Here is a 13,247-nt window from a genome sequence, read left to right as displayed (position 1 = left end):
ATTAGTTTTTGAAATATAGCCCGTGACCATATGGTCACACTGGGCCCTTACGCTACAGCAAAATACGCGAAGTGAAAAACATTTATTTCAAGCCATGAAACATCACAAAAAACATACATAGCGAATAGTCGAGCACTGATTTAGTGTGATATGGTTTAAATCATGGAATACACACGCCGTCGTCATACTTTGTGCATTGTGCGTGCACTGCGCTGTTGCAATTATCTCATGCACACCTCCACCTCTTGTCATTAGGTATTGGTGCAACAAAGTGGGCCACTTGGTCATACCGTGTACCAGTCAGGACATCACCAGCCCTTGGGATTCTGCGTTGACCAGGTCCTCTATGCTTATTGTCCTATCGCATCAGGTAGCTTTGTGCAATTTGCCTGCGGAATTCCACCTGCGTGACGTTGAACCCTGTGCTACGAATTAGCGCCCAAGAGTTGCTGATAGATACATCACAAAGTCAAGTGGAAATCGGCCACCACCATTTTTTGCCACGGATTACAATCCTGTGGGCGCCTACATTTGCATCCATCTGATCCGTACCTCCCATAAAACTTGTGCTGAGCAACAGTGTTTCTTGCGGGCCACCTTAATTTGCTTCTTCTGAACACGAGAGTAGCTGTCTGCAGATGACATTGGCTCTACGCCGTGAAGGGTGCTTACGATCGTTACTCCAGAGTTGTCCATCCAGCGAACAACAATTATCCCATTGTCGCTCAGCACGGACTCTTCGTGCCCGCGAGGTTGGTGCTTGACGAATTGTGGTCGAGTGATAGGGCACTCATCGGGAACACGGTTCTGCTTCACTGTGCCCGTGCCTTCGTAGCCCTGTGCCTTGAAATGCCTGAGTAGCGGCATGCCTGTGAATAAATTATCAAAATAGAAAAAGAAAGGAAGGTCGTGCGTCTCTGCTGCGAGTTCATCCACCATTTGAAGAAGTGGCGCTGCTGCTTTTCCGAAGTCCTTTTCATATTTTTTAGGTGTTCCGGGATCCGCTGCTTGCCTTGATACACTTTGAAGTTTACAAGGTATCCGTTCTTGGCATTTAGGCACCATACTTTATACACAAAGCGGATAGGCTTTCGCGTATGAACTGTTTACAGCCATGACGACCATAATACTCAACCATGCTTTCGTGATAGCTCAGGTGACGCACAAGTTGAGAGTGCTCCAGAAACCTTGCTTTCAATAGTGCCATCAATGGACGCAACTTTGCCAACTTGTCACTAAGCGTTAGGCTTGCATTTCGCACAGTGCAGGAATCGCATTATCTGTACGAAGCGATTTCTTCGCATAGCATTGTAGGCCATCGTGTTGCGCATATCCAAGCCGCTGTCCCAATAACATTTTTTTCCCTGGCAAGCGGTTATAGCCGGACAAAACGAACACTCCAAGAAAACGTAATTCTTCTTTGGTAACCTCCGGATCGGGCATATTGAAAAATAACGCATACTTTCTTGTTTGTTCGACTAGCAGCTCCACGACGGCTTCGTCAAAAATGATTTCGAACAATTCAACAGGTAAGCAGCAAAGCTTGGGTAAGGAAATAGGCCAAGGCTCTTCTGGAGATCACCGTTCGTCCACTTAGAAGCAGTGGATAATTTCGCAGGAATGGCCGCATCAACGACAGCAGAAGAAACCTCTCATGTTCCGTCACCTTGCCTGCCGGGGTCGTGATCGTCCGAGTCGGATCCACCAATGCGGCGTCCATCAGAGAAAACAGTTTCAGCGCCGGCTCATAGCTTCCGCCCGATTAGATTGTCAATGAGCCCGCCTGAGTCTTCATCGGCCGACTCTTCATCCGAATAGGTGCTACCCTCTCGCGGGTCGATATAAATCACTTACACGTCATCATCGTCTTCTTCGAGTATCTTCGCCATTTATTCCAACATCAACCTATTCAGACTATAAAATAAGAAATAACCACTGTGGGAACGCGCCAGCAGCCGTGCAACAGATGAGAATGCAGTTTATAAAAAAATAAAAAGAGGTAGCCTAGAGGCCCAGCGTGACCATATGGCAACGCGCAAGATAATACGCTCGTTCATGGATAAAACAAACATTAATCTTTCACAAATGATCATCGAAGGTCACATATTCAAAGAGCAATATGGAGGTAAGGATATCCGACTATTGCTTAAAAAAGTAGGGAAAAAAAACACATTATCCCTTGGAGTGATGCATGGTGACGCTACTCACACAGCAACACTTATTCCCGCCTTTGCGAGGGGCTCCCATAAAACGACTGACACCTGCTGCCACTTGATATCCATAAAGGGAACTCTCATCTATCTAACGGCATGTCAAAGGCAATTTTGGTGCCGTTTTGTCAATCTTAATTAATTGAAATCCACTGTGCAGTCTAACGTGACCATATGGTCACGCTGGTCCTTAATGGGTTAATAAATGCCTGTCGCAGATAGCACTATCCTAACCCTTGGACTAAATTACTCGATGAGGCGGCCATTACTTCTAAGAGAACTTAACATGCCTAATTGAATAGTCAACACAATTATGTCGAAAAATATTTTTACTTAATCATCTGACGCCACACATCTTAATTTATGAACTGTAGTTAGAGAGTTCGCAAGGCGTATCGACTTGGAACAAATTCTCCAGACTGCCCCAGTTTCGAGATTAATTTTCAAAGTGTCCCACTAAATGCACTACTGTTCCAGTTACTTTGGTGCTTCAATGCCTGAAAGAGCGTTTTCTTCAAAAAAGAAAAAAAGGAAGAAAGAGAGAAAGTAACTGGAACGCCAATGCATTTCGTTTGACACTTTGAAAATTTATATCTCGAAACTGGCGCGGTCCTGAGAATTTGTTCCAAGTGAATACGCCTTGTGAATTCACTGGCTATAATTCGTAGATTGATATATGTGCTTTAAAGTGATTAATTGAAAATGTAGTTAGCACAACAATGTTAATTCTTGAATTATGCATTTTGATTTCTCGTAGGAGTAATGGGCATGTCATCGAGTAATTTAGATCAAGGGTTACAATTGTGCTATATGCCACAGGCAATCTTGAAAAAACTTAGTAGAGCTAAAGAAAACACCCTATATAGGGCGCCTCAGGTAACGTTAGCCGAGCTGTCTAACTAAAAAAAATTAAGGAATTAAAAAAATACTAGGCAAGACACACTTATAAGACCTACGGTCTCGGTTGTCAGAAATCTGACTACCGAAAACCGTAGGTCTCGTAGGGGTATCTCACACCTCGTTTATTTTTTACTTCATTTATTTTTTCGTTGAACAGCTTGGATAAGGTTAGCTGGGACACACGGTATACACACAGGCATCTTTCACACTGCCTGTTGTATCGGCGTAATACATGCTCCGCGCATCTCAACACCATAAAATCTTACAAAGGCAAGCGTTACTGTTGACGGTATTTCCGCCGTTTGCATCTTGCTCTGCTCCTACTTTTCATTCTATAACAGTTGCTGTTAGGAAACGAAGATATTCAGAGACCGAAGAGTCAACATCAAATACTCGTGATCAGTGACGATGCAGAAGTCGGGTTCTTCGAGACAGGGACGGAAATGACCAACTGCTAGCTAGACTGCCTGTAGTTCCCGGCAGTAATTATTCCTTTCAAGTGGAGTTGAGGGACGAGGTTGCTGTAATGTAATTCGGCGGGGGTGACGTAGTGGATAGGAAGCGTACGTTGAACAGTTATGATGCAGTGAATTTACAGGCGAACTATCTGCGTTTACAAATAGTGCCAGGAGCTTTATAGCAGGCCCTCGCTCTTCTTTGCCTTGCTGTGAGTTAGAGCCCAAGACGATACTAATATATGTTTTACGCTGACATCGTCGTAACCACCATACCGGTGCATTAGCGTGTTGAGACGCTGGATCCGTGACGTTACGCGAAAGCTATCAAATAGATATCTTGCGCTGACGTGATCATAGCCGTCATACTGGTGCTCCGACAAGGTGAGAAGCCTTGTCCGTGAATTCACGCGAAAGCTATCAATACATGCGTAACAAGTGCTCCTTACTGCAGTTATAAAGGCAATGAAAAAAAAAGAGAGGAAATAAAACTATGCAGCGCAGCACTGATGGGGTTTGGCCCTCTCTCGCTGCTAGCGATGGTTCTCTGACTGGCCTTCCATTTTCTCTGCTCACGGCTCTCGCATTCGGAAGCACCCATGTCGTTGTTAGCGTGCACTGACCCCATCTTTTTATTATTTCACCACTGTAGCTGCCTGTGCTCGCCACAATGTGTCGAGACCGTCGGACACTGCAGGGACTGCTGTTTCAGGGAAGCGTACGAGCACATAATCGGGTTCATGGACTTTCTACCCGTTGGACAAGGGGAGAAAGGGTCCGGTGACAAGTTGTGGTCTTGGTCGGCCTGCGGAGAGAGAGCCATGTCATCTACTCGGAGTAGCTCGTCCGCTCTGAGGAAGCGCAACTGGTCGCTGCTGTCAGTCATTGCTCAGCGACAGATATGACAGATATGCTGCATTAAACCGGCCGAACATGGTGTAACGTTGTTCCGTAAGAGTTACTCGAATAGAAAGGAATGGGTTGCCAACTATGCTCACTGTAATATCGTAGCCACAGCTCCTAAGGCACAATGAGACGAATCCACTGCAAGGGAAACCCGCTAGTTCGATTTGGTGTAGACCAAGATTCGACTGAAGTCGTCCTCGATCACATGCGGCTCAGTGGGCTTTGCAAATGAGGCTACGACGTTGTGCAGAGGCTGCAAGGTGTGCGTGCAGGGTGATAAGTGCCGGTCATATTCACCAAGCACGATGCAGTAGCCACTACACATTCTACCTTTGCGCATGTTGTCCAGTGATAAGCTATGTACACCAAGTTAAAGTCAATGCTTTTGCTCGCACTAACTTCATTAATGTTAGTAAAAGAAAGTTTTCCGAACATCGCAATCTGCTCCATTCTAAAATTCAAACTCCTTACGGGATGTAACTGTCACGTCGTCAAGCATATCACAGTGGAATTTCATACTATTTGATATTAAGGCACGCACATTTTAGTCCATCAACAAACTCTAGGAGTATATTATAAACGCATTACCGCACAAAATTGTATTGTTTAAAAAGTACAAGATAACTATTATTAGTTTCTCAAGTATTGCATTGTTGTTTCTCCTTTGTTCTTTCTTTTCGTTCTTTTTTCGTTGCCGTGACTCTTCTGCGTCTAAAGATTGCTTGTAATTTTTTTTTATTCACTTACCTCTATATACCTGGATCATGTAGGTTACGGGATATGAGGTACCTGAGGGGAGTGAAGCGGCACACACCGGGGCCCGTGCAAGCGTCAATAGGGTCTCCCGGCAGGAGACCATAGATCATCAAGCGAGAAATCAGAAATCCTACCACTTAATTACCAAGCACTAGTGAGGCACTATATCTCCTTGGACGCAGTGCATGCCCTCCCCCTCATCCAAAACTAATCAGAGGCGAAGGCACCGACTACAGGTGACACCAAAGTAATACCTTCACACACGACACCTTATTGCATCATATCCAACCGACGCTTTACAGCTTCACCTGTACAACATTGCGGCGTTCCAGGGTGTCAGACACCCTGGAACGCCTTCTACTGCAATGCACGCACACCCGATCAAGCATCACAGCGACACAACCACCAGCAGCAGCAGAGGCCTAACCAAACCTCCTCATTGAAACGTGGGAGGCTGCGATGTCCAAGTCGGACCTCGTCGACCAGCACTAACGCGTCGCCCGGGCCCGGCGGGCGGTCCAGGCCAGAGCGTTCCTGGAAAAGGGGCCCTCCCACCTCGAGTGACAAGTCACTGTTCCAAATAAAGGCTTATTCATTCATTCAGTTACCCTAAAGGTCCTTTGCAAGCATTATATAGAAGGGGTTTAAAAAAAAAGCGATGAATGAACATTATACACAGCACTGCAAGAAAAAGAAACAGAAAAAACATTCACGCTATACACATGCACTGACAAATTATAAAAACAAAGCAGGATGAGTAAGAATGAGATACTGCCAAAAACCAAAAATATCATTTTGTAACACGAACTACAATATAAAAAATACAGGTCATCAAAACCTTGTTACCTATCAGCATGCACCCATCACTTCAGTACCCACCACGGTTGCTTCGTGGCTATGGTGTTGGGCTGCTAAGCACGAGGTCACGTGATCGAATCCAGGCCAGGGCGGTCGCATTTCGATGGGGACGAAAGGCGAAAACACCGTGTACTTAGATTGAGGTGCCCGTTAAAGAACCCCAGGTGGTTCACATTTCCGGAATCCCCCACTACGGCATGCCTCACAATCAGATCGCGGTTTTGGCACGTAAAACCCCCATAGTTCTTCTATCACTTCAGTTTATGATCAAAAGTATCATGATTGTTCTCGGAAACAATCTGAGCTGGCAGTTTATCAAAAGGTACATGACAAGGAATAGTGCTGAATGCGGCATAGGCTTAGTGCGGGCGAAGTTTGGCTGTACTCTAAAAAGCCTCGATGGGGCGGTTAGATATCGGTATCTGCGAATGCCGAGCGATCGTGATAAAACCGGCGAAAGCAAAATAGCAGTGTCATAAGTCGTTTTTCGAGCGAGCATAAATTCAGAGATAATTTAATGGCAGTCACGCTTCAAGTAACGAGAATAAAACTTTTTTTCGCGACAAATATGGCAGTCTTATTCTGTTTAGTGTTTCGAGCTTGTTGGAAAGTTATTCTTGATGCGCATTCCAAACGATAGCGGCATATTCCAGTCGCGGTCCACCTAAAATAACGTATGCTTAAAGTTTCGTTGCTTGATTTGCGAAGCACGTGGGCCACATGGGAAAACTGAGGGTTCTTGCCATGGGCGCTTTGCTACTTATGCAATCAATGTGCTGGTGCCATGTCAGGCCTGAAGAAATGGGTACGTCTAGATATCTTACCGTACACACTATTTCAATGGCCATGTTATTAATAGTGTAAAAGCGAATCTGGGGTACACTGGTCGTGGTGAATGTCAAGTGTTCGTTTTATATGTTTATCACCACCGGCCATTTCTTGCACCACGTAGTGATTTCTTCAAGGTACGACTACAGGGAATTAGCATCATCAGTACTATGATCCTTTCTGTAAATAACACAGTCTTGAGCAAATAAGCTGACAGCGAAAGCTAGTTTATTGATTATGGCATTAGTGTAAATAAGGTACAGAGCTGGCCCAAGCACCGATGCCTGAGGCACGCCAAATTTTACAGGTGTTGGTGAGGAGCAAGATTCATTTGCAGAAACGTACCACTGTAGGCTATCTAGAAAACTGATGATCTTGTTCATCATATTCCTGCTTATGTTAACGGTAGTTTATTAAATTAAATTATGGGGTTTAACGTGCCAAAACCACTTTCTGATTATGAGGCACGCCATAGTGGAGGACCCCGGAAATTTCGACCACGTGGGGTTCTTTAACGTGCACCTAAATCTAAGCACAAGGGTGTTTTCGCATTTCACCCCCATCGAAATGCGGCCGCTGTGGCCGGGATTCGATCCCACGACCTCGTGCTCAGCAGCTCAACACCATAGCCACTGAGCAACCACGGCGGGTAACGGTAGTTTATGTTAACCCAATTTTCATTATAAGACAAATATGAGGCACCTTATCAAACGCTTTTGTTAAGTCAATGAACACAACGTGTATTCTATATAGGTTATGTGCATCGTATTGAAGGTCATTCCTCAGTTCCAATAACTGTGACTTGCAGGAACGTACACGCAAGAAATCGTGCTGGTTTTGGAAAGAAAAAAAAAAGGTCGGATCTAAGTAATTCGTTGTGGCGTATGAAATTATGTGTTCAAGTATTTTACAGGATATGCTTGTTGATGAGACTGGCAATTTCTCATGCATCGGGCAAGCAACCTGTGTCAAAAGACTGCTAAAACATGGCAGTGAAAATGCGAGCTGGCAGCATCTGCTGTCAGGACAAGGAGCTGAATTATGTGGCAAACGGTCAATAATAGCTTGTTCCATTCCTTCTTCCGTAAACAGAATGTCGTCTGTGGTGGCATTTATAGAAGCAGCATGCGCACTTGGGTAGAATAGAATTTCTTCGGTAAACACTGAGCTACAACTAGATGAGACCTGTGAGGCAAAGAGAGTCACCGCTCTTACATATAAAACTAGCTGAAGGGGGCTTAGGGCTGATTACTTTCCAGTACATGGCCACAATTAGTACATGACCGGGGTAGTTGGAGAAGTACGGGAGAGGCCTTTGCCCTGCAGTGAGCGTAACCAGGCTGGCGATGATGATGACTTTCCAGGATTAATCTGAGAATTCGTTCTAAGTATCATTGAAATATCGTCATAAAAGAAGTTGTGTTTGGCTGTTTCAATTTCTGCTTAACACATTTTAACTGTTCGCGGTGACTATTCCAATCATCCTCGAAGTCCGATCAATTTGTCTTAGCGTAAAGGCGCTTATTTTAGTTGATGCAGCGCCTTACTTGTCTAGAAATCGCGTGTCTTTAGAAGGCGCCGTGATTGCGATTTTTGGAATGTCTCCTTCTTTTGATTCAGTCAGATTAGCGCTAAGCAGATCGAATCCAGTTATCGCTCGCGCTGCAGCTTGACGCCGATTCCAAGAACTGCTCAAAGATGACAATTCACTTTCAATCGAGCAACGTTTGCACGTGCATACTCGTAGACAGTTTTCCTTTGTGCTTCTGGTTTCTTACTATATAACACGTACTCACAATCCAGAGAATTGTGATCACTAAGACAGCCTAAAATCTGCACAGCCATGTTTTCAGTATGGGCTGTGGACCCGAGATCTAAAAATTGACTCGCCATGTGTCGGGGCACAAACAGTCAGAAACAGTTCGTGACAAACTAAACTGGGACCGCCATATCGAGAAATGTCATTACATTCGTTTTCCCTATCGCCTCCGGGAGCACACGTTCGCCAATTTAAACATGGACAGTTAAATTCGCCAGCAAGAATTGTTACTGAGGCCGCATACATATCGCGAGTGAAACTGGTTGATTCGTTCGGGTTTTCGATGAATTCACCGGGCGAATCCGTACGAAGATGACATACGCCGACGATACAGGCCACGAAATTGGGAAGCTGCAATAAAATCCACATTATTTCTACGCGTGACGAATTGTCATGCATGTATAGCTTGGAGAGGTTTCTTCATAGCAATGACGTCGCCACCACCACGTGAGGTGCGCCTATCTTTCATAAATACAGAACAGTTACGAGACATAGAAAGTTCATTATTGCTAATATCGGGATGCAACCATGTTTCAGTTCCCAGGACAACGCCTGCTTCAGAGCTTTCAGTGAGTGCGGTGAGGCTGTTCACATGCTAACGTACAATTCTTTTTTTCTTATTTTGAGTGTTTTATTATGTCCCTGTCGCTGATTAAAACACCCTTCGAATTAGCTGCCAACTGCCATTTATTTTCTCTTAGGAGGCCATCCCTGGCTTTTCCTTCTTGAGGACCTCTAAGCGTGTCTTTATGCCCTACGTATGTGTTATGCATCGTACTAAATAAACAAATAAAAATTGGCCAATGTATTACTTTGGCTGCGCTGAGCTTGATACCTCGCAATTCTCAGTTAAGCGTGGGAAACTTAACGAATTGCCTGCAGTGCCATTTGTCATACGCTGGAGCGAGTTTTAAGGTGTAGATAGCTTAGCAAACTCATTAATAATTAATTGGTGGCTACAATTATTGTTTTCCTTTTTCAAATACTTATTCATTGTTATTTCATGCACAAATGCATCCTCTATGGCGAGAAATAAAGGGGAGACAGTTGTTTTAATTTTCCTTGACATGTAACTATGTTTGGGTATTACAGGGCTTCTTTTTATTACGTTGATTTCTTTGATACAATAGGTGGGCATCACTGCCTGGACCCTCAGCCAAAGGCTATGTGCTGATTCATGCAATAATAGTACAGAAATTTTTAGGACATATTTTTACATTCTGAACACTACTGAAATAATACAAATATGCAAATGACACAAAACTGCGAGATAGATGTAATAGCATGTTAATACAGAGAGAGAGAGAATGCAGAGAATGTCAGGGAGGTTAACCAGAGGTAATTCCGCTTGGGTACCCTGCACAGGAGGAAGGGCTAAGGGGGATAAAAATAGAAAGAGAGTGGAAGGGGGAGATAGAGAGAAAGCGAGATGAGCACTAACAAAGCGCGTACACTATAGAGCGGTAGGGGGCGGCGTTCTCAAAGTCTATCCTGAAGCCCCGTAGACCGCAAATTACACATACACACGAGGCTAACAGACTGCGTGGTGCTTCGATGTAAACTGACAACGGAGACAGGCTGCTTACTTACGCATGAAATTCTACCTGCGGCTACACAGAGATGCCAGAGGCGGGATCAGCAGTGACTATCAGCATATGACGCTGCTATAGTGGCTTGCGTGAAAACGTGCGCTGCCCCGTATCCGTTTTTGACAGTTCGAGCTAGGGAGTTTAACACTCACTCACAAGGGCGAAGACACGTATGAGAGAGAGGGAGAAAGATGCAAATGAGAGAAAGGCAGGGAAGTTAAACAGAGTTAAAGCCTCCGGTTTGCTACCCGGCAACAGGGAAAGGGAAAAGGGAAGTAAAATACGCACGGAGTAGTGAATAAGTCACGTTCTGTCTGCCTTCGCATTTTATGTTTCTACTGCATAGGTACGGACACCTCCTACCCCCTGACTATTTATGTTTAGAGACTGGGACGACGGCAGCCACATGACTGTGCGTTTCACGGTTTCGTTGTGCCCACTCAAAACATGTTCAGGAGACCTTTTGATATCGTTACTAGAATAATCATGAATGACCGAACCACTTCATTTATGTAGCATGGCCCCGAATGCGCTATATGGGTATGGCGTTTTGATTGTTTTGCGTTGCCTGAGGTTTATTGGACTCTGCCAAGAGTTTACGATATTTTTAAAAGTGATCAGGAGGGCCCCATAATTTTCGCAGTACCTTCGCTGACAGAAAAGCATAGGGGCGTTTTTCTGTGGACGTGGACTATGGTTTTTCATGTTCACAAAGTCGTTTTTACTTTATTCATTTATTAGCTTCCCAACATTGTCCATAAATCAGACAGTTTCTTTCTTCCTGCACTCTTAAGCAAAATTACACCCTTTGGATCGTATCTTGCCACACAGCAATAATCGGCATCTGTTTTGTCCGCATTTCCTTCCTTTAACGCTGCGAGCTCGGTACTTCCAAGTCACGAACGGCATGCGCGTTATTAGCATGACAGAGTATTCTCGACAGGAAAGTAACAAGCGCAGGGTTTTCAAGAAAGGAAATGTGGGCATGACAGATGACGATTGTCGTTGTGTGGAAAATATACACCTGCAACTGTTTTTAGAGTGTCAGAGTGTAGCATATCCTCCATTTCCCTTCTCCCTTAAGCCTAACCCAACTGTCGATCGCCGTTCAGGCGTCAGCAGATCTATATAGCTACTTAGTTAAAGCGCGGTCCACAAGCGTAGGCCTCATGCGCTGCTGTTTCGAATCAGACATGCAGCGTCACTGCAGCGAGTGCCGCCGGAAGGTCTATGTTCCCTGTTCGCCGCCACGCAGGAGTGAGTGTCCGCTAGCGAAGCGAATCTGTATACGTGGGGAAAGAAAATAAAAATCAGGTTCTGTTTACTGTTAGGTGTAAAAATGTTACAGCAGCTAAAATAACATCACCTGGAAGCTGACGGAGGTGTAATTTTTATGGAATCCCTTGGAAATCGCACGAGGCTCTTCTTTCTTTTTAGAGGAGGGTCTGCTTCGTGGCGCAGAGGGGAAAAAAAACGCAAGGTAAACAAACGCGTCTTTTCTTCGCTCACATATTCTGCTGCTTGCTCCCGAACATACTATTAGGACATAGTCGTGTTCCTTGTTTCCGTTCACTATTGTTGGTGAACGTGTAACATACCGAAACTCGAGCAACTTCACGCAGGTTCACCAAGCAAAAGGCGGGGAGGGCTCAGTATGCTGCGTCTGGCTCCGTTTGCGGTCTGATCTGACGCCGAGAGCTGGGCGTATTCACAAAAACTTCTTACGCTATATATATATAGAGAGAGTGAACATTTACAGCCAATCCTTCATGACGCCTGACGTTATTATTAGCGACGGCATCCGGCCGATGGCAAAAAGCGCTTACAAACTAGAATATTTGCGAATTCGGGACGGGCCCATTCGTGGTTCATCGTTGGGCCGGGCTGGCCCGCTTTCTGCTAGCGTCAAGCCCGGGCCGGGCTGCAAAACTGCGACACGCGCATCTTCGTATAGTCCGGCCGTGCACCTGGAGTTGGTTGACGCACAAACCTCACGTGAGCGATTTTCGTGCGCGACAGCGAGGAGCGGTGGCTTCGAACGACAACGAAACGGGCCGTCGTGAGACCATGCAGGGGCCGAATCTTATAACGGTTCCGAAGAGGTTTACTTGGCATGACCTGATCGGTCAAAATTTTGCTTGCGTCAGAGGCCGTCAGAGACAGCAGGACGGCACCGCAAATTATGGTCACGTCACGCATCTGTCAATCATTTTCAAAGCGAACCCGTCGTTGGCTAAGAGCGGAAACGGCGAAGGGGTAGTCCGCTTTGGGTAGCGTTGCTGCCATGGCATCTGGCTCCTAGCCCTTTGGAACGGTGCTGAGCAAAAAAAAGAAAAAGAAAAGATTGATGATTCATGGCTCGTATTTGAAAAGTGTCATACATTAATCTAGTATAACGGGAAGTGTTGCACTTAATGCCGGGAACGACGGAAAAGTCTACGCAGCAGGTCCACGCGCTCTGGACTGTGAAGTCAAGCGGACAGGCTTACAGGCCTTATATTTCAGTCCGGTGCCTGAAGCAATTTCGCCCACCCTTACTCGAAAGCGCGAACCGCCGCGGTGGCTTAGCGGCTATGGTTGGCGTTGCGCTGCTAAGCTCGAGGTCGCGGGATCAAATCCCGGTGACGGCGGCCGTATTTCGATGGAGGCGAAACGCAAAATAAAAGAAAACGCCCGTATTCCGTGCAATGGCAGCACGTTAAAGATCCTCTGGTGGCCAAAATTAATCCGTAGTCTTCCATTACGTCATGCCTCATGATCTAATTGCGGTTTTGGCACGTAAGACACCAAAATTCACTCATTCAACCTCAAGTAAGTCAAAATTAATCCGGAGTCCCCCGCAACCACATGCCTCATAATCAAATCGTGGTTTTGGCACGTAAAGCACCAAGATCCATTTATTCAACCTCAGGTAGGTGGAAATTAT

The sequence above is a fragment of the Dermacentor andersoni genome, chromosome 5, assembly GCF_023375885.2.
Source record: "Dermacentor andersoni chromosome 5, qqDerAnde1_hic_scaffold, whole genome shotgun sequence".
Lineage (NCBI taxonomy): Eukaryota > Metazoa > Arthropoda > Arachnida > Ixodida > Ixodidae > Dermacentor > Dermacentor andersoni.
Note: the sequence above shows the minus strand (reverse complement) of the source record.